Here is a 22,386-nt window from a genome sequence, read left to right on the forward strand (position 1 = left end):
CTGTCCAGCAAGCAGGTAAACTTCCTGGGGACGGACTTCCTCCGCATGTGACCAGAGGTGGGTGTGGCCTCACCTGTGCAGGTAATGACAAAAGCACAGGGCAGGCAGCCATCTCTCTCTCTGCCATTTTCCTCTGATGAGGAAGCATCTAAAGATGTCCTCTTGGCTCTCAGCCAAGAAAGGAGATAAGGTCTATCTTGCAACAAGATAGATTCTAAATATATGTAACCCTTTTTAAGCCTGTCTGCCTTCTGGGATCATGTTGTGAACAGAACGTGAGTAAACTCTTTTATACTTTTATAAAGACTGTGTTGTGCCTTGTATTTTAAGAGGGAACAAAGGGGAAATTACCAGAGTAATTATTATAGAGGTTCTAGCGAACCTGTGCACACGTTACCGTTGCAAACTTAAAGGGGAATGTCTATAAACTCTGCTGATATTTTGGGAACTTGTTAGCACAAGTTGGATAAGGATATAATTAGTCAATATATCCTCTCCTGCACCCCAGAACATTCCCACAGTCTGAACATCGTTCCCTCTGTCTAACCTTTTGCGGTCTCAGTAGTCTGGGGTGTCCTGTCTGTAACCTTTGTCCCTGAGACCTTTTGTCTCCTTCGTCATACACTGTGCAAGGGGGAAACGACGTGGTGGAAACAGGTGCCAAAATAACTTTGTACCACCCCCACGATCTTGGGATTGGAAGATGTGTAAAAGTCACAGCCCAAAATGTATCTGCCTGGTTTGCATATTTGTCTCAATAAAAGGAGGCTCCACAGGGCTGGCCGGCAGCTTGCATGCAGCCCACCTGTGCGCAGCTCACCTGCATTATCAACTCCTGCCGCATGTCCTTCACTTTACTCCTCCTCCATGAATTTCTCTCCTCCTCTGTTAAAGACATCCGAGTTGATGGAAGGCACCAGCTTGGAGGAGCTTTTGCTAGAAGACACCTTCCTTTCCTCCCTCCCTCCACCTTTAAGGCTCCAGGCACATAACAAATACCCACAGCCCTTTATGAAACACCCTGTCTTTTGAAAAAATGATAGTCCTTCATTGCTGCCAGCTTAATCCCAGCCACTCAGGATTAGTCCCAACTCCTTTTAAAGTCTGGTCCCACTTCCTAAACATGTCCCTCTTCAAGATGAGAGAAATCTCTTTGCGGAAAGAGTTCTGGTGTGATTTGAGAGAAGGTCTCTGGATTCCACATGCTCTGAATGCGCAGCAACAGCTCTCAAAAGTTGTTCTGTGTTTGCTCTTCGGTCTAAGAGGCCACATTCCGGTTTCTGATTTGAGCCCAGAATGTTTTCCTTTTTCCTCCCTTCCATGTCTTGGAGAAAAATTAAAAATGGCCTTTGTATGTGGGTGCAAAAACAGAGTCCTGTTTATACCAAAAATAAAACACCTGCTACAAATGAAGGAAATGGTGAAGCCCTTCCTATAATTTTGAAGGAAAATGTTAAACAATCGACTTTAATTTCTTTAAATGCAATGCATCAGCAGCCTGCAATTTTTTAAAGAAATGCATGGTGTTTATTCCTTTATTGTAAATTGAGTCTTACTCTGCAAGCCTTTACATATCTACTTAGAAGTAAGTCCCATTGTATTCAATGCTGCTTGTTCCCAGGTAACTGGGTAAAGACATGTAAGGAAACTGAAGGTACATTCTTTCACCTTTGGTGGACGTGCCCTAGGATTAAGGCTTTCTGGGAAATGATATATAATGAATTGAAAAAGGTATTTAAATGTACCTTCCTTAAGAAACCAGAGGCCTTTCTCTTGGGCATTGTCGGCCAATTGGTGCAAAAGAAGGATAGAACTTTTTTTATGTATGCTACAACAGCAGCAAGAATACTCATCGCTAAGTATTGGAAGACACAAGATCTACCCACCCTGGAAGAATGGCAGATGAAGGTGATCGACTACATGGAATTGGCTGAGATGACTGGCAGGATCCGAGACCAGGGAGAAGAGTCGGTGAAAGAAGACTGGAAGAAATTTAAAGACTACTTAAATAAATATTGTAAAATTAATGAATGTTAGAAAGATGTTGGATAGAAACTAAGCGGTTTCCAGCTGTAATGCTTTAGGAGATATGAAAAAAGGATTATAAATGGGTAAAAGTTCTATGGTAAGGATTTGCTGAACTAACAAACTGAAATGGAATACAAAGAAGGGAAGTATGAGGAGGTCGGAGGAAATAAGGGTATGGAAGTTATGTTATTGAAAATTAATGTGTGTTTTTAACTGCTTATTATTTCGTATGTTTATTTTTATTTTTTCTTATATTCAAAAAATGTTCTCAATAAATATCTTTTTTTAAAATAAAAAAAAGATCAGTTCTCCTGTTGGCTTCCAAAAATAAAGATGTAGCCTTACACTGCAACCCTAAGTCCCACTGAGTTCAATAGGATTTACTCTCTGGTATGTTCCTGATGTGTAGGGATGTGGGTGGTGCTGTGGTATAAACCACAGAGCCTAGGGCTTGCCGATCAGAAGGTCGGCGGTTCGAATCCCCGCGACAGGGTGAGCTCTTGTTGCTCAGTCCCAGCTCCTGCCAACCTAGCAGTTCGAAAGCACACCAGCGCAAGTAGATAAACAGGTACCACTCCGGTGGGAAGGTAAACAGCGTTTCCGTGTGCTGCTCTGGTTTCGCCAGAAGCAGCTTAGTCATGCTGGACACATGATGTGGAAAAACCTGTCTGCGGACAAACATCAGCTCCCTTGGCCAGTAAAGCGAGACGAGCACTGCAACCCCAGAGTCGTTTGCAACTGGACTTAACTGTCAGGGGTCCTTTACCTTTTTATAGTGGTACCTCGGGTTAAGTACTTAATTCGTTCTGGAGGTCCGTACTTAACCTGAAACTGTTCTTAACCTGAAGCACCACTTTAGCTAATGGGGCCTCCTGCTGCGCCGCCGGAGCACAATTTCTGTTCTCATCCTGAAGCAAATTTCTTAACCTGAAGCACTATTTCTGGGTTAGCGGAGTCTGTAACCTGAAGCGTATGTAACCCGAGGTACCACTGTATATGTTCCTGATCATTCTCACAGTTTCCATTATTATTATTATTATTATTTATTAACTCAAGACAGCTTACAGCTAACATTTCATTCCACTGATCTGCTGAAGGTGCTTTAAATGATCCTTTCCCCCACCCTTTTTTTTCTTTACAACAATCCTGCGGTGCAGGTTAAGCTGAGAGGTTGTGAGTGGCTCGAAGGGGCAGATGAACTGCATATGGTTGTATGACATCTATGTCTCCGGTGAGACAGAAGGCGGGAGAAGCTTCCTGGTGTGGAAGAGACTGTCCCTGTCTTCTTTGGAGAAATGTTGGAGGGAGTGAAGAGAAAAAGAAATTCAGTAAGTTGTCTGCCTGCAGGTGCAGCAAGCCAACCCAGATTGCCATTGCATTCCAGTTGGAGCTTGCATGGCGGCAACAGATTGAGGATTAATCCGGACAAGACAGAAGTACTGTTTTGGGGGGACAGGGGGCAGGCGGGTGTGGGGGACTCCCTGGTCCTGAATGGGGTAACTGTGCCCCTGAAGGACCAGGTGCGCAGCCTGGGGGTCATTTTGGACTCACAGCTGTCCATGGAGGCACAGGTCAATTCTGTGTCCAGGGCAGCAGTTTACCAGCTCCATCTGGTTCGCTGGCTGAGACCCTACCTGACTGCGGAATGTCTCAACGGAGTGGTGCATGCTCTAGTTATCTCCCGCATGGACTACTGCAATGCACTCTACGTGGGGCTACCTTTGAAGGTGACCCGGAAACTACAACTAATCCAGAACGCGGCAGCTAGACTGGTGACTGGGAGCGGCCGCCGGGACCACATAACACCAGTCTTGAAAGACCTACATTGGCTCCCAGTACGTTTCTGAGCACAAAGTGTTGGTGCTGACCTTTAAAGCCCTAAACAGCCTCGGTCCTGTATACCTGATGGAGCGTCTCCACCCCAGATCACCAGGGTCCAACTCCAAGGACCTTCTGGCAGTTCCATCACTGCGAGAAGCCAAGTTACAGGGAACCAGGCAGAGGGCCTTCTCGGTGGTGGCGCCCGCCCTGTGCAACGCCCTCCCTTCAGATGTGAAGGAAATAAGCAGCTATCTTATCTTTAAGACATCTGAAGGCAGCCCTGTTTAGGGAAGCTTTTAATATTTAATGCTGTATTGTTTTTACCATTCGATTGGAAGCTGCCCAGAGTGGCTGGGGAAACTCAGCCAGATGGGCGGGGTATAAATAAATTATTATTATTATTATTATTATTATTATTATTATTATTATTATTATTATTATTATTATTATTCCAGGCCTCCGCTGCCTTCCGGATTCCGCAAGCAGAGGAGCCCCTTTCAGAGACCGGGAGCATCTATTATTTCCCCTCCAACAGCAGAGGCTGGAAACCCCTTTCTTAAACGAAGCTAAATGGAGCAGCCCCAGGCACCAACCGCTCTCTCTCTCCTAATGAGCCCAGAAGACGAGGATGGCGCCCTCTCCTTCCACAGACAGCTGGCAGCATCACCCCATCAATTACCCCGGGCATCGGGAGGTGGGAGGCAATTTGTCCAGGGAAAAGCAGAAAAACCCCTTCTTCCCCTCCTCCCCTGCTAATGAGCGAGACTAATGAGGTGACGAAGCGCCCATCCATCTCGCTATCTGGAACCGAAAGGCTTTGCCAGCTCTCTGGCACTCCGCAAGACAGGACTGTTTATTATTCCCGGGATTTTAAAAAAACAAAAAACCGCAGCAGCAAAAACTGAAAATTCTGCCCTGACCCAAGGCTTGCAAATGTGTTGTTGTTGTCTAGTCATTTAGTTGTGTCCGCCTCTTCGTGACCCCCTGGACCAGAGCACGCCAGGCCCTCCTGTCTTCCACTGCCTCCCGCAGTTGGGTCAAACTCATGCTGGTAGCTTCAAGAATACTGTCCAACCATCTCGTCCTGTCGTCCCCTTCTCCTTGTGCCCTCCATCTTTCCCAACATCAGGGTCTTTTCCAGGGAGTCTTCTCTTCTCATGAAGTGGCCAAAGTCTTGGAGCCTCAGCTTCAGGATCTGTCCTTCCAGTGAGCACTCAGGGATGATTTCCTTCAGAATGGATGGGTTTGATCTTCTTGCAGTCCATGGGACTCTCAAGAGTCTCCTCCAGCACCAGAATTCAAAAGCATCAATTCTTCGGCGATCAGCCTTCTTTATGGTCCAGCTCTCACTTCCATACATCACTACTGGGAAAACCATAGCTTGAACTATACGGACCTTTTTTGGCAAGGTGATGTCTCTGCTTTTTAAGATGCTGTCTAGGTTTGTCATTGCTTTTCTTCCAGGAAGCAGGCGTCTTTTAATTTCGTGACTGCTGTCACCATCTCCATTGATCATGGAGCCCATTAGCTGTGCAGTGATAAGAGGCAACACGGGATAAGTTCCACACTCGGCCATGAAGTTCACTGGGTGACCTTGGGCCACTCACACTCAGCCTAAACTTCCTTGTAGGGTTGTTGTTGTTGCAAGGATAAAATGGGGAGGAGGAGAAGTACCGGTACATATGCCGCCTGGAGCTCCTTGGGAGAAAGGCAGGATAAAAGGTAAAGGGACCCCTGACCGTTAGGTCCAGTCGCAGACGACTCTGGGGTTGCAGCGCTCATCTCGCTTTATTGGCCAAGGGAGCCGGCGTACAGCTTCTGGGTCATGTGGCCAGCATGACTAAGCCGCTTCTGGCGAACCAGAGCAGTGCACGGAAACGCCGTTTACCTTCCTGCCAGACCTATTTATCTACTTGCACTTTGATGTGCTTTCGAACTGCTAGGTTGGCAGGAGCAGGGACCGAGCAACGGAAGCTCAGCCCGTCGCGGGGATTTGAACCGCCGACCTTCTGATCGGCAAGTCCTAGGCTCTGTGGTGATAGAAATGCAATAAATAAGAATTGTAAAATTATGCATGGCATGAGGACTTGCAACATGGCTTGCACTCTTACCTGGAAGTACATTTTTTTACAGTAGATGCATGCCTAGGAGTCCACGTTGTCATTTATCTCGCTGGTGGTGCATGGTGGCTTTTCCGATCACAGGAATTCTGGCTCCTAGCTTGGCACAAGCAACGCCTGCGATTCCTGCATTGCAGGGGGTTGGAATGGATGACCCTGTGGGGTCCCTTCCAACGCGACATGCCCGTCATTCGATGCTCTCTTGGCAGAACAGTACAGTGGCCCCTTGGTTCTCTAACGCCTTGGTACTCAAACAACGTGGAACCCAAACACTGCAAACCCAGAAGTAAGTGTTCCGGTTTGCGAACTTTTTTTGGAAGTCGAACGTGCTCCGTTTTGAGTGCCACGCTTCCGTTTTGAGTGTTACGCTGAGGTCTGTCTGTTTTTACTATTTATTTTGTCTTTTTGTCCCTGTGGCTCTTTTTCGTTTCATTTTTGTGACTGTGTGGAACCCAGTTCAGCTACTGATTTATTGATGATGTGACTGCAGTACATTCTTTATTGCTTTCGTATTATCGATCTATGGTCTTGTTAGATAGTAAAACTCAAGTTAAATTGCTGTTTTAGGGGTTGTCTTTTAAAAGTCTGGAAGGGATTAATCAATTTTGCCTTATTTCTATAATAATAATAAATAATAATAAATTTTTATTTATACCCCGCCCTTCCTGGTTCAAAAACCAGGCTCAGGGTGGCTAACAACAAATTTAAAACACTTTAAAAGACTTAATCATAAAAGCAGCATAAAATACAGTATAGAAACATAAATAACAATAAAAACAAAAAATAAGTTAGATAATCCCCAGGGCTAGCTGGCTGAATTGGTCCTACTTGGGCCAGCGAGGAGGCCAGGGGAGAATTAGCTGTGGGATCCCAGAGCGGGGAATCTTCATAAAAGGGGAAGGAAGAGGAATAAAAGATTAGGATATGTAAGTTTAAATTGAAAACCAGGTGGAATAGCTCTGTCTTACAGGCCCTGCGGAAGGAGGTTAAATCCTGCAGGCCCCTGGTCTCATGGGACAGAGCGTTCCACCAGGTGGGAGCCATCACTGAGAAGGCCCTGGCCCAGGTGGAGGATAGTCTGACTTCCTTAGGGCCTGGGACCTAAGGAAGCTCACCTTGGTTTTGGAACGCTTTGGAACGGACTTCCGGAACGGATTAAGTTTGAGAACCAAGGTACCACTATAATGCAATTGGAAGTCTAGGCCGTACCCAGGAGGAGAGGCAGACCCCTCCGTGAAGTGTCTTTACAAACCCAATAACACCAGCTCTCCGGCTGCCATCTGTTGTAGCTGCAATACCAAATAAACTTGTTCTTTTTCCGGATGGAAAAGTCACAGCTGCCTGGACACAGCGGCTGTCAACCTCCAGGACCTTTCAGGTAACGGAGTCTGCGAAAACCCTGCTTTTCTGCCTCAGCAGCTTGGAAAGTGTTGCCCAGTCGGTGCCACACAAATTCAAAGGTTGCTGCAAAATTTTGCACATTCATTTTTGACAGAGCTTATCAATATCACCGAGGAAACTATTCATCCTCGTCCGAAATTAATGTGGCTGAGTGTTTTCAATGACACCAACATAGATATACCGTCAAAAGAATCGGGTCTTACATATGGCTGCAATCGTTTGCAGCAAGCAAAATAGCTGCTCTATGAAGGACGAAAGATGTTTGCCATGAAGGGGTTGAATAATCGTGAGACTGGAGAAGCCAGGATAAATTGCATTTTCAGCTGAATTCGGCAGGGGGGCGGGGTGGCACTTGAAGCATCCGTTGTATCGAGCCATTTCAATTGCTTTGATTTGATTTGCTCATTGCAAACAGCCGAAAGTCTGTAAATGTTGATAATAAACCCAATTTGCAATGGGGGGGTTGAATAATTTCAATTGCAACCGTATGATCTTGGCAGCACAAACAGTAATCACAACTCAATGGGGAAAAGCCCATACACTTACACACCGGATACTTGGTAGTGCTTGCTCTGGAATAGAGCTATTATGGAGACAATCATGAATCCTCTGAGCTTTCGACAGGGGCTAGAACCTCCAGGCATGTTTAATTTGATTTAGTGTTCCTTTATTGCCTGTACAGCAGAACCCTCATTTTCAAGGCAACCAGGACACAAGCCTGACAAATCTGAAACAGTACAATCTGATAAAGTCGAAAGCCTTTGCTATTTTATCCCCTGTGTAAGTGGGCTCATTCTACATGCCTATCTTAAAGTTCTGTTTTCCCCCTTTTAATTTTTGCCTGGTGTTGTACTTGTTCTGTTTCATATGCATTATAACATGAAATAACAGTGAAAATCTGGACAGAAAAGTTGTTGAGTTTGTTTGTTTGTTTGGCCAGAATTGCTGAGCCTTTTTTTGTGCAAAATCACCATTTCTGAGCTTTTTTTTTTTTAATGGAAAATTGGCAAACAACATCCAGGTTTTCCTGTCCTATTTTTTAAAAAAAACCCATTTCCACCAGAATCCCAGTTTCTGGAAACCACAGGTGGGGCGGTGGCTGGCTCTGTGTTCGAATCCTGCTTGCTGGTTTGCCATTGGCGCATCTGGTCGGGCCCTAGATAGGCCGCTGGCCTGATCCACAGCCTCTCCTTCCTTTCTTACATCTCAGCAGCCTTTGCCATCCTTTTCCACCGCAGGGAAGAGAACGGCTGTGCGTTTGGGTGTTCCTGAGGAAATTGAAGTTGATGGACGCGTCTCCCGGAACCGGGGAAGTTGGTGATCTGAAGGCTGATCCCGTCCTTGCGTCAACTGCAATTTTTCAGCTCCGTGTCAAAACGTTGCCTTTTAAAGCCTCTCTCTCCTTCCCCTGCTGTGCTCACCCCCCCCCCACCAACACACACAAAACGAAGAGAATAGGCTGCCTCCCTTTTAAACAAAAAGAAGAGACAGCTTTCCAAAATAGGTGTCATGGAAAATCTCCAGGTATCTGCTCATCTCGGCTGCGTGCATAAGCTATTCCGAACCTGGCAAATTCAATTACTCGGGCAAGGGCTGTTTCCTGAGCTGGGAGTTGTTGGGGGGGAGTTGGAGAGATAAAAAGGAATTGGATGTTCCATTAACGAACAAGCGGCGGCCACATGCGCTGATTAATTGCGACAGGACGGCGGAACCGCCTCCCGGGATCATAAACAGCCCAGGACATCAAGGCCGTGGCAGAGCTTTTAACTCTAATTCGCCAGCGCAGACAGGTGTGCAACCAGGAGCCTGTTTGCCATCACCAGGGAATCCGTAGGGAACCGTTTCCCCTTCAGAAAAACAAGCAGGCCCTGGGTGGAACAGATGTTGATAATCAGGGGTTTGGGGTGGGGAGGAAGAATGGAGAGATCAGAGACATTTGCCCCCCCCCCAGCTTTTTGTCGCATTTCCCCTCTGGCTCTGCTGTGGCGTAATCTCATTGCATGCCCAAGGGTGCGGTAAAGGTAAAGGGACCCCTGACCGTTAGGTCCAGTCGCGGATGACTCTGGGGTTGCGGCGCTCATCTTGCTTTACTGGCCGAGGGAGCGGCGTACAGCTTCCGGGTCATGTGGCCAGCAGGACTAAGCCGCTTCTGGCGAACCAGAGCAGCGCACGGAAACGCCGTTTACCTTCCCGCCGGAGCAGTACCTATTTATCTACTTGCACTTTGACGTGCTTTCGAACTGCTAGGTGGGCAGGAGCAGGGACCGAGCAACGGGAGTTCCCGTGCGCTGCTCTGGTTTTGGTCATGGTGTCCCGTTGCGCCAGAAATGGTTTAGTGCTGCTGGCCACATGACCTGGAAAGCTGTCTGTGGGCAAACGTTGGCTCCCTCGCCCTGGTCGGCCACTGTGAGAACAGGAAGCAGGATGAGGTGAGCCTTTGGCCTGATCCATCCGGGCTCGTCTTATGTTCTAGTACAGGTGTCAGCAAACTTTTTCAGCAGGGGGCTGGCCCACTGTCCCTCAGACCTTGTGGGGGGCCGGACTATATTTTGGGAAGAAGAAAAAAGAACGAATTCCTATGCCCAACAAATAACCCAGAGATGCATTTTAAATAAAAGGACACATTCTACTCATGTAAAAACACGTTGATTCTCGGACCATCTGTGGGCTGGATTTAGAAGGCGATTGGGCCAGATCCAGCCCCCAGGCCTTAGTTTGCCTACCCATCAGAGCTGTCAAGTTTTCCCTTTTTTAAAGGGAAATTCCCTTATTCCGAATAGGATTCCTCGCAAGAAAAGGGAAAAGTGGACGGCTATGCTACCAATGTTCTAATATGAAGCAAAGCACTATGCAAGGCTGCTCCTCAGCATGCAAACGAAGATGCGCCTTGCAAAACCTGGACTGCCTTATGCAAAGCTGCTGTTTTGCATGGGAAGATGCGCCTTGCAAAACCTGGATTTACTGCGAATGTTAAGTAGAGCGCTCTCTCTGTGTCTGTCTCTCTGCACTTGAATGTTGCTAAACCTTGGCTGCTCACCAGATTGAAGGTCCTGCAAGCGAACTCTCTAATTTCATAATACGTTTTCTTTTCTAACATGGCAATAGGAAACCTCTGAACAGATTTCCTTTCAAGATACAGATATTTAAAAGAGCAGCCTTGGCTTGCCTGAATCCGAGCCTGGTCTGGGACCACAGACGGAGGGCAGGCTAAATAAAGATGCAAGGTAAAGGGACCCCTGACCATTAGGTCCAGTTGTGGCTGACTCTGGGGTTGCAGTGCTCATCTCGCTTTACTGGCCGAGGAAGCTGGCGTACAGCTTCCGGGTCATGTGGCCAGCAGGACTAAGCCGCTTCTGGCAGACCAGAGCAGCGCACGGAAATGCCGTTTACCTTCCCGCCGGAGCGGTACCTATTGATCTACTTGCACTTTTGACGTGCTTCCGAACTGCTAGGTTGGCAGGAGCAGGGACCGAGCAACGGGAGCTCACCCCATAGCGGGGATTCAAACCGCCGACCTTCTGATCGGCAAGTCCTAGGCTCTGCGGTTTAACCCACAACGCATAAAGATGTAGTAAGTAAATAAATAAATGGAGGCCATCATCAAGGCCTCCCCACAAAAAAAAGAAAACATAGGTGTAGCATCCTGCGCACGTTTACAGAGATGTAAACCCCACTATGAACACTGGGCTTACTCCCAAGAAATTTCCATCCCCTAGAATTTCACAAATGGGCAAGGAGCTGGATTGGCTGACAAGCTGGTCGAAAGTACAGGAGGACAACCCTTAGAACATAAGAAAAGTTCCGCTGGCTCCAGTCTAGAATCCAGTCTAGAATCCAGCGGCCAACCCAACAATTTTGGGAAACCTGCAAGCAGTATTCAGGCTGGAAGCTGGAGACAAAGAGACCTGTTTGCTCTGTGCTGGCTCCAAAGCTGCGGATAATAGAGAAGCAAGACCTCCTGGGGTGTTGATGCTGTGAGCCCTTCCATCTTATGCTCAGGTTGTGCACATGTGCAGATAACACCATACATCCCAAAGACACCGCGGTCTCTGCTGACGTTCATTCCAAGGAAACCAAACCTGGATAACCTGGAATTTCTTGTTACTGAGAGACTGGGGTAATAGATGTTTTCTTTAGCGAGGAAGCTGCTGGATCAGGCCAATGGCCCGTATAGGCCAGGATCCTGGTCTCACAGTGGTCAACCAAATACCTGGTGAGAAAGAAACCAGCACGCAGGATGTGAACACAAGAGCAACACTCTCCCCTCTTGTGGTTTCTAGCAACCACTATCCAGAAGCATCGCTGCCTCTGACTGTGGAGGCAGAGTACGGCCATGGTGGCAAGTAGCCGGCGATAACATTCCCCTCCTCCATGAATTTGTCTCCTCCTCTTTTAAAGCCATCTGAGTTGGCGGCCCTCACCGCCTCCTGTGGCAAGGAGTTCCGCAGTTTAGCCACGTGCTGCGCTAATAAGTGCTTTTACTTTATCTCTCCTTAATCCGGGTGGGAATAGCTGCTCAAAACATCCACAGGGCACCGGGATGGGAAAGGCCGGCACCTCGTCCGTCAGACTGACCAGCAGGCAGCGCACGACACATTGAAATAAAAAATTAAGGTCTTATGTATATAATAAAGGTTCATAAATGTACCAAACAAACGCGTACATATATATATATAAACCACGTGTCTGAAGCAGCACAGGAAAACAGCCCTGGAACCATTTTTGATTCCCAAACTGACCAAATGATTTCTCTGCAAGGTTAAGGAAAATGGAAAAGCCTCCCCATTGTCTTTTCCTTCACTAATCCTGGCCTAAGGGTATGTCTGTGAATGAACAGGGTGAGCCTGTGACCTGGCTCAGGAATAAAGTATTTATCATTACAAAAGACTAGCCAGGCTCCCCAGGGTATCCAATCAAGTGACCATTAACAGGTAACCTGCCAGACAGGAGGTAAACAATGCACTCAGATTTCTGGTAAACAAAGCACTCAGATTTCTGTTGTAGACCACCCCTTTCTGTGATGAAGGTATGATGTTTCTGGGGGTGGTCTTGAACTCCAGAGCAGATAATTTAAATTGTCTATGTAAGGGCGGACACACCTGGGTTCTAGGTCCTCCTCCTTCTCCTGCGTGTGAGGGGAGCACCCTGTTGCAACAGTTAATAAAGATTAGGCTTACGAGTTGCTTTGCTTCTCAATATTCTCTGGCTGGCCTCTGTTCTTTTCTCCGACCGATGGAGAACCTGCAAAGGACTCTATAAGGGCTCTTGTGTCCCCCATAAGGGAATAAGGGCAGATTTTCGTTTATTACACACCATTCTCCTTATCCCTTGCTGGGCATGTTTTAGTCGAGCCAAACTTTTGCAGAGCTGGAGGGCAAACAAGCACACATCACCTCCTTCTTGTGACTCTCTCTCCCTCTCATCTCCGCCCCCCCCCCAGCCCCCGGATGTATCCTGCTGGCTGGGCCTGGAGCTGATCTTATCATCTTGTTATTTTCCACTGGTTATAAATCTCCGGCTTGCTTGTGTTTTGTCTTTGCATCTCGGATGAGGGATTATGAAAAATGAATACATTCTCCGTGTCACCAAAGAAGGAGAAAGTGATGGAGCTTGAAGGAGCTGTGAGAGAAGGCCGGGAGGCGGAGGACTGCGGACTGGAGGGGGCACGATGCGAACTCCGGGCAGGCCCAGCTGCAACTCACCCCTTTGTACCTAATTATTATAGGAACACAGTAAGGATGGGGGGGTCTTTCGTAGAAGCACCAGCTCCCAGCGGCTGCAAAGGGTCAGGAATCCTGCTTAAGTTTTTGTATGCATTGGTCTGGATGCTTAGTCTCTGCTGGAGGTAATATAACCATGGAATTGTAATAACAACAACAACAACAACAACAACAACAACAACAACAACAACAACAACAACAACAACAATGTTTAGTCATGTCCGACTCTTCGTGACCCCCTGGACTAGAGCACGCCAGGCCCTCCTGTCTTCCACTGCCTCCCGCAGTTTGGTCAAACTCATGCTGGCAGCTTCAAGAACACTGTCCCGCCATCTCCTCCTCCGTCATCCCCTTCTCCTTGTGCCCTCCATCTTTCCCAACATCAGGGTCTTTTCCAGGGAGTCTTCTCTTCTCATGAGGTGGCCAAAGTCTTGGAGCCTCAGCTCCAGGATCTGTCCTTCCAGGGAGCACTCAGGGCTGATTTCCTTCAGAATGGAGAGGTTTGATCTTCTTGCAGTCCATGGGAGCCTCAAGAGTCTCCTCCACATCCATTTTTCGGCGATCAGCCTTCTTTATGGTCCAGCTCTCACTTCCATACATCACTACTGGGAAAACCAGAGCTTTAACTATACGGACCTTTGTCGGCATGGTGATAATAATTTATTATTTATGTCCCGCCCATCTGGCTGGGTTTCCCCAGCCACTCTGTGTGACTCCCAACAGAACATTAAAAACACAATAAAACATCAAACATTAAAAGCGTCCCTAAACAGGGCTGCCTTCAGATGTCTTCTAAAAGTCAGATAGTTCTTTATTTCCTTAACATCTGATGGGAGGGTGTTCCACAGGGTGGGCGCCACTACCGAGAAGGCCCTGGACCTCAGGGAGCTGGACCTCAGGGTCCAGGTTGAACGATGGGGATGGAGTTGGAAGGGACCCCCAGGAGGTAATAAAATCATGGAACTGTAGAGTTGGAAGGGACCCCTGAGGGTCATCTAGTCCAACCCCCGGCAAGAAGAAGAAGAAGAGTTTGGATTTGATATCCCGCTTTCTCACTACCCGAAGGAGTCTCAAAGCGGCTCACATTCTCCTTTCCCTTCCTGCCCCACAACAAAACACTCTGTGAGGTGAGTGGGGCTGAGAGACTTCAGAGAAGTGTGACTAGCCCAAGGTCACCCAGCAGCTGCAGGTGGAGGAGCGGGGAAGCGAACCCGGTTCCCCAGATTACGAGTCCACCGCTCTTAACCACTACACCTCACTGGCTCTCTTATGATGATGGTCACTGTGGCGTTTGTCCTCCTAGATGTGTGACATCATAATGGGTTCATAAGGAAAGAGTTCACTAATTGTAAAATGACTAACCAATAGGAACCCAAGGGGAGGAGTTAGAGTTGTTAAGTCAGTCTGGAGTTAGAGAAGAGAGAGGCAGGATAAGTCAGTGGGTTGGGCTAGTCCAGGGGTCTGCAACCCACGGCTCCGGAGCCGCAGGTGGCTCTTTTACACCTTTGCCGCGGCTCCGGGGCGGATACTAGCAAGGGGAGGAGGCGCATTGTGTGCCCCGACACTCCCCACTGTGGCGAGCGCTGTACTGGCTGTGACGTCGCATGGGGGCGGTGCGTGCGTTAGGCTCGACGTCACCTTCCCGCCCGCTGTCAGACCGCGGCTCTAGAGATATATTTGTTTTAAATGTCACAATAGTTTTGCGGCTCCCAGTTTTTTTCCCCTTCGGAAATGGGTCCAAGTGGCTCTTTTTGTCTTAAAGGTTGCAGACCCCTGGGCTAGTCTGATGTGAGAGAGGGAGAGAATCTGTTAAGAGGAGTCAAGCAGTTGAGATAATCAGTCAGAAAGTATTAGGAAGGTATAGGCCGGTAAAGAAACTAAGGTTAAGAAACTGGCAAGAATATTATCTGAGAAACCATAAACTTGTTAACACATAAAATAAACTTGTTTATTTGGTTCAATTTTAACAACTGTCTGGACTCAGTGTGTACCCGAGAGTAATGGGTTGGTGGCAGCGGGGAAGTGAGCACAGTGGTGGCACAGGGATCAATAGACCGTCAAACGTCCGGGGACCCTGTGTGATCGCCACAGTCACCATTCGGGACATGTCCAGCAGCTGTCAGGGCAACTGCTGAGGCTTCCATACATTATCGTCTCCATTTTACACATGACTTGGGAAGACAGGCGAACTAATGCCAGTGTACTGGAAGAAGCAAGGATCACCAGTGTTGAAGCAATGATTCTTCAACATCAACTTTGTTGGACTGGTCATGTTGTGCGGATGCCTGATTATTGTCTTCCAAAGCAACGGCTCTATTCCGAACTTAAAAATGGAAAGCGTAATGCTGGAGGTCAACAACAGAGGTTTAAAGACTCTCTCAAGGCCAATCTAAAAAAAATATAGTATAAAGGTAAAGGGACCCCTGACCATTAGGTGCAGTCGTGGCCGACTCTGGGGTTGCGGTGCTCATCTCGCTTTATTGGCCGAAGGAGCCAGCGTACAGCTTCCGGGTCATGTGGCCAGAATGACTAAGCCGCTTCTGGCGAACCAGAGCAGCACACGGAAATGCCGTTTACCTTCCCGCCGGAGCGGTACCTACTTATCTACTTGCACTTTGATGTGCTTTTGAACTGCTAGGTTGGCAGGAGCAAGGACCGAGCAACGGGAGCTCACCCCGTCACGGGAATTCGAACCGCCAACCTTCTGATTGGCAAGTCCTAGGATCTGTGGTTTACCCCACAGCGCCACCCGCAACACCAACGATTAGGAAACACTAGCCTGCGAAGGCTCCAGTTGGAGAACAGCCTTTACCAAAGGGGCCATGGGCTTTGAAGATGCTCAAACTCAGGACACAAGGGAGAAACGTGCTAAGAGGAAGGCACACTTGGCAAACCCTCACCGTGATCAACGCCTGCCCAGAAGCCTATGTCCCCACTGTGGAAGGACGTCTGGGTCCAGAATTAGCCTCCACAGTCACTTACAGACTCATTGTTTATGGAAGTACGGGTACGAGTGATCGCCAAAGAAGAAAGGCATCTCTCACCTGCCAAAGTCAAAACAAAGCTTTTTTTAAAAAAAAAATCCTTCCAGTAGCACCTTAAAGACCAACTAAGTTTGTTATTGGTATGAGCTTTCGTTTGCATGCACACTTCTTCAGAGTCAAAGTCAAGGTTCTTTCTCTGCAGTGCATAGCAAGAGTGGTCTCAGTTCGTTTTCCCTGCTAAAAACGAAACTGTAGCCACAATTTCTTTTTAAAACTCATGTAACTGAAAACATACTAGGGCTCTGGAGTCCCTGCCCTGGGCGGATAGGGAGATGAGACCATTTTAGAGGGGATTGTGATAGAAGCTTGTAAAATCAGGAATTGTGCTGAGAGTGGATATTATTTTCCCCTCCTATAATTTGAGGGTCACCCCATAAAATCAACGGGCAGCAATATTTTTGCAGGATGGATAGTATCAAATAAATACTTTCTTCATAAGACGTAATGGGCGCCTAATACAAGAATAGCCTCAAACACTTTCAAATGCATCCAAAAACAGGGGCTGGGGTTCACCCAGGGCTGTCCCACGGAGGACCTTAAGGTCCACAAATGACAACACTTTGGAGGTCCCAGGTTGCAAGGTGGTTAGATTGGTTTCAAATAGGGCCAGGGCCTTTTCAGTACTGGCCCCGACGTGGTGGAACGCTCTGTCCCAAGAGACCAGGGCCCTGCGGGACTTGACATCTTTCCGCAGGGCCTGCAAGACAGAGCTGTTCCACCAGGCCTTTGGCCAAGGCACAGTCTGACCCTTATGTTTCCCTCCCCTTATGGTCTTGATTTATGGGCTACTATTAAAATGAGGCTGCATTTTAAATTGCATTTTAACCTGTATTTTAAATTGGTGCTTTTTTCCTATTATGATTTTACTGTAATTTTATTGGTGTTAATTGCCCTGAGCCCGGCTGTGGCCAGGGAGGGCAGGGTATAAATTATTTTATTATTATTATTATTATTATTATTATTATTATTATTATTATTATCCTGGCGCCTTTAAACGTTGTGGCTGCCGACTTAAGAGCATAACAAACATGAGGAGAGCCTGCCGGATCAGGCCAGTGGTCCATATAGTCCCACATACTGGTCTCACAGTGGCCAGCCATGGTGGGAAACCCGTAAGCAGGATTCGAACACAAAAGCAACACTCTCCCCTCCTGTGGTTTCTAGAAATTCAGGAACATTGCTGTCTCCAACTGTTGAGGCAGAGTCATCTTGGCTAGTGGCCATCAATAGCCCTTCCCCTCCTCCGTGATTTTGTCTAATCCTCCTTTAAAGCCATCAAGGTTGGCGGCCATCACTGTGGCAGGGAGTTCCGCAGTTGAACTCTGCACTGTGCAAATCACTCCTTCCTTTTATCCATCCCGAATCTTCCAACTCTCAGCTTCATCCAATATCTGCGAATTCTGGTGTTATGAGAGAGGGAGGAAAACTCCATCTGCTTTCTCCAATTTTATAATCTTTTGTCCTATTCCTTCTTACTCGCCTCTTCGCTAAACTAAAAAAATTCCAAATGCTGCAGCCGTTCCTCACAGGTGAGTCGCTCCATCCCCTTCACCGTCTGGTGTGTGCGATTTTCAAATTTATTGATTTGTTCTTGTTTTTTAAAGTGCAACATCAAAAAATAAAAGCCATACAGCATCACAGCCCGGGAGGACAAAACGTACTAAGATACCCTCCAAAGCGATAATGAAGTATTAACTTATACAAAGATTATTCCCTTTTCAAATAATACAGATTTATTTATTTATTTTAAAAATTGCTTGCCTATTTCTCAACCTTGCAATATGCTTTAAGGCAACAGCAACTGCACACTGTATTCATGGTTCCCGTCCTTAATGCAGATGTTCCGCCCACAAGCGAGGTGCCTCTCGCCTTCGGTGCAGCAGAAGGGGTTAACTGGGACCCCCCCCCCCAGGTCCAGCGCCCAAGCCTCATTCGCTCCCCAAGCCGCTGATAGAAAGCAGGTTTGAAAATAGCCTTGGCAAAGGCCTTTTAGTGTTTTTCCATCTTTTCCCCCTCTTCTCCCGGCCTCCCACAGGTCACGGCCCAGAGAGAGAGGCTGACGCGGGATGGAAAAACCATTTATCTCCAGGCTGAGCCCTGGAGCGGGTTGTGGCGAGGGGGGGGTAGCAGCTGGGAGGAGGGGGGGTGAAGTGTAAGACAGCAGCAGCCGCCCAGCTGGCTTCAGCCTTGGCTGGAAACCTCCGCCCCAGGTGCAAAAGCAGCCGGTCCGTCGTGTGACGCATCCCTGGGGGACCTCTACATCACCCATCGCTCCAGGATGGGAGGGTGGTTCTTTGGGTGCTGGCCTGGAGCTCAGTGAGGAGGCCGGCAGCTTACTCTCTGGAAAGAGGGGTGGGCAGAGGATGGCTCTTGTGGGAGGCCCTCTATGTGTGGGGCACCGGCAGTCTCAGATGGCCGCTACTACAACAAGGTACTGTTTCTAAGCACAATTCAAAGTGTTGGTGCTGACCTTTAAAGCCCTAAACGGCCTCGGTCCAGTATACTTGAAGGAGCGTCTCCATCTCCATCATTCAGCCCAGACACCAATGTCCAGCTTTGAGGGCCTTCTGGCAGTGCCCTCACTGCGAGAAGCCAAGTTACAGGGAACCAGGCAGAGGGCCTTCTCGGTGGTGGCGCCCGCCCTGTGGAACGCCCTCCCACCAGATGTCAAAGAGAACAACAACTACCAGACTTTTAGAAGACATCTGAAGGCAGCCCAGTTTAGGGAAGCTTTTAATGTTTAATAGGTTATTGTATTTTAGTGTTTTGTTGGAAGCCGCCCAGAGTGGCTGGGGAAACCCAGCCAGATGGACAGGGTATAAATAATAAATTATTATTATTATTATTATTATTATTATTATTATTATTGAAAAATTCTGGGGTGAGAGACTACTCAACAGCCCAGCTCGTCGGGGTGCAAGTCCCCTGTGGGTCCATGTGGTCAGTTAAAGAAGGAAGTTCCAGCCAAGTAATTTGGAGCAAAACAACGGTCAGTAGACCACTATCTTTATTGTTGCGCACTCCGAGCTTGGGGTGACGTCCTCTTTTAAAACTTCCCTCTTTCCCCCAGAATACACTCCGAGCAGCATCACTGAGACATTATCACTGAGCCTAGGACTTGCCGATCGGAAGGTTGGCGGTTCGAATCCCTGCGATGGGGCGAGCTCCCGTTGCTCGGTCCCTGCTCCTGCCAACCTAGCAGTTCGAAAGCACATCAAAGTGCAAGTAGATAAATACCTTCCAGCGGGAAGGTAAACGGCGTTTCCATGCGCTGTTCTGGTTGCCCAGAAGCAGCTTAGTCATGCTGGCTACATGACCCGGAAGCTGTACGCCGGTTCCCTTGGCCAATAAAGCGAGATGAGCACCGCAACCCCAGAGTTGGCCACGACTGGACCTAACGATCAGGGGTCCCTTTACATTTATGGCTTCCCTTGATCTGGACACTAGACATCTGTTCTTTCTTTTCTACCTTATCAGCCACTTTTCTTTATTGTACTGCTTTCGAGGGAACCAAACTGAAAGGTGGCACAGAGGGTGGCAAAGAATGGGCTTTTTCCAGGGAATTTTGCACTGGCCTGTGTTCTCAGTCTGCAAGGCAGCTCCCAGCGGCGCTGCAACCTCCCCCCCTGCTGGTCCAGCGCATCAGCACAGCCTTCGTTGGCTGCACATTGAGAGTGCATCTAATTGCTTCACCTGAACCAGCTCAGGGCTGGTGCAAATTGTGTGTACCTGGACACGACGACATCGACAGGAATCCACAACTCACGTGTCAGTGCTGAAGCAAGTGCAACAAGAATCGCAAGGGTTGTCATGACTCCAGGAGTACCTTAGAATCATAGAATCATAGAATAGAATCATAGAATCATACCTTGCCCTTGCACAACTTCAAAAAAGATTTGTATTTGTTTATTGCGGTTTATTTATTGCAATTCTATTCCACCTTTCCTCCTGGGAGTTTGAGGTGGCCGACACAGCTTTCCTCCTCCCCAGATTATCTCTCAACAACCCTGTGAGGTTGGTTAGCCTGAGAGGCCGTCCCACCCAGTGAGTTTCATGGCTGAGTGGGAATTTGAACCCAGATCTCCCAGGTCATAGTCCAAAACTCTAATCCAGGCATAGGCAAACTCATCCCTCCAGATGTTTTGGGACTACAATTCCCATCATCCCTGATCACTGGTCCTGTAACTAGGGATCATGGGAGATGTAGTCCCAAAACAGCTGGAGGGCCGAGTTTGCCCATGCCTGCTCTAACCACTGCACCACACTGCCTCCCAAGGAGTTTCTCTTTCATTTCACCCACCTGATTTGTTTCCATCAAGTCCCTTTAATAAGGAAGACCGCACCTTGGCGAAGGCCAGTGGAAGCTTAATGGAAAAGGATTTGCTTTATTAAATATTTTTCATTCATAGAGCAGGACTGGCTTCCCACCATCACCAGAACACAAGAAGCGCCCTGCCGGATCAGGCCAGCGGCTCATCTTTTTTTTATATATAATAATTTTTATTGGTTTTTTGACACATATTTAACACAAACAAAACACAATACAATAACAAACAAACACATAAACATGTAAAATTTCAAAACCTTCTTTTCTTAAACCCTGTTTCTCCGACTTCCCCATACCTTCCCTTTCTGCATCCCTGTTTTCAAATTTCTTCCAGCAAATCCTCACTTCAGAATTTTACTAATTATCCTTTTACTCCTCTTGTCTTTACCAAATCAATACAGCTGTAACCTCTTGATTTCCTAACCTTGGCGTTTTAGCATTCATTTGTTTTATAATAGTTCTTAAGATAGACTTTGAATTTCTTCCAGTCTTCCTCCACCGTCTCTTTTCCTTGGTCTCGGATTCTGCCGGTCATCTCAGCCAGTCCCATGTAGTCAATCACAGGCCAGCGGCTCATCGAGTCCAGAATCCTGTTCTCACAGTGGCCAACCACATGCCCATTGTGGGAAACCCACAGGCAGGATCCGGGCCCAAGAGCGACAGTTGTGTCCAGCAATGAGCATCCAGAAGCATCGCTGCCTCGATAGCGGTGGAGGCAGAACAAAGCCATGCTGGCTAGTTGCCGTCAACAGCCTGTCATGAAAATTCCACTCAATGTTGATCCAGAGGCTTTTTCTGGGTGGCAGCGAGAGAGGCAGCACCATGAAGGCGTCGGGCACCCTGAGGGAGTACAAAGCTGTTGGGAGATGCCTCCCCACTCCTAAGTGCCCAACACCACCTCTCTATCGTATGCGCATCTTTGCTCCTAATCATGTTGTTGCAAAGTCCCGTTTCTGGTATTTTGTCTCTCAACTGAATAGAATAGAATAGAATAGAATAGAATAGAATAGAATAGAATAGAATAGAATAGAATAGAATAGAATAGAATAGAATCCTAGAGTTGGAAGAGACCACAAGGGCCATCGAGTCCAACCCCCTGCCAAGCAGGAAACACCATCAGAGCACTCCTGACATATGGTTGTCAAGCCTCTGCTTAAAGACCTCCAAAGAAGGAGACTCCACCACACTCCTTGGCAGCAAATTCCACTGTCGAACAGCTCTTACTGTCAGGAAGTTCTTCCTAATGTTTAGGTGGAATCTTCTTTCTTGTAGTTTGGATCCATTGCTCCGTGTCCGCTTCTCTGGAGCAAGATGAAGAAATCTTCTGGGGAAATTGTGTACTGTGGGCAGGTTTTTGAGAAGTCTCTGTTGAAGGTGAAAAAATTCAGTGTATCTGGCTGCACTATGATTCTCGTAGTGGAACTCATAACATGTACAGGGAGTACAGGTTTTTGACAACAGCTGGAGCTGTTACACAGTGCTATCGCGATATGGGAGCCCGTTACAGAGCTTGTGCTCACTCAATTCAGATCATGAAGGTTGGAGAGATCGCTGCTAGCAAGTGCCGCAGACCAGCTGTCAAGCAGTTCCATGATTCCAAAATCAAGTTCCCTCTGCCACATAGAGTTCTGCATCGTCAACATAAGCCACGCTTCACCAGCAAGAGACCTAACATGTTCTTCTAAATGCAGACTTGGTTCATTTGCTCTGAGTTTCAATAAAGTTCTTTTTGAACTTCTGGAAGAAAAAAACAATGTTGATCCAGAGCAGATTCCAACCTATAGTTAGAAGAACAAAAACTTAAGCATGTTGCAGGATTCCCCCCAAAAATAAACCAGAGGCCATTGTACCATATTTCATCCAGCAGAGCTTTACTGCTACTGAAGGCAAGTGAGCATGATCCAATACATTCACAAATACATTCA

The 22,386-nt window shown here is 47.5% G+C and overlaps 1 long non-coding RNA gene and 1 pseudogene across 2 annotated transcripts in view; both read left to right on the forward strand.

Moving 5' to 3' along the window:
• LOC308584290 overlaps positions 1-5,606 on the forward strand; it is a 45,362-nt gene extending 39,756 nt beyond the window's left edge. The window contains exon 3 of the long non-coding RNA XR_014006745.1: positions 4,305-5,606. This is a non-coding gene — a long non-coding RNA (uncharacterized lncRNA). The remainder of the gene's footprint in view (positions 1-4,304) is intronic.
• A 15,643-nt stretch (positions 5,607-21,249) lies between these two features.
• On the forward strand, positions 21,250-22,195 carry LOC308583136 (large ribosomal subunit protein eL20-like; annotated as a pseudogene). The gene is made up of 2 exons: positions 21,250-21,442; positions 21,773-22,195. The product of its transcript is annotated as a large ribosomal subunit protein eL20-like (transcript).
• Positions 22,196-22,386: the final 191 nt, after the last annotated feature.

Source organism: Podarcis bocagei (assembly GCF_964188305.1).
Source record: "Podarcis bocagei genome assembly, chromosome: 3".
NCBI classification, from domain to species: Eukaryota; Metazoa; Chordata; class Lepidosauria; order Squamata; family Lacertidae; genus Podarcis; species Podarcis bocagei.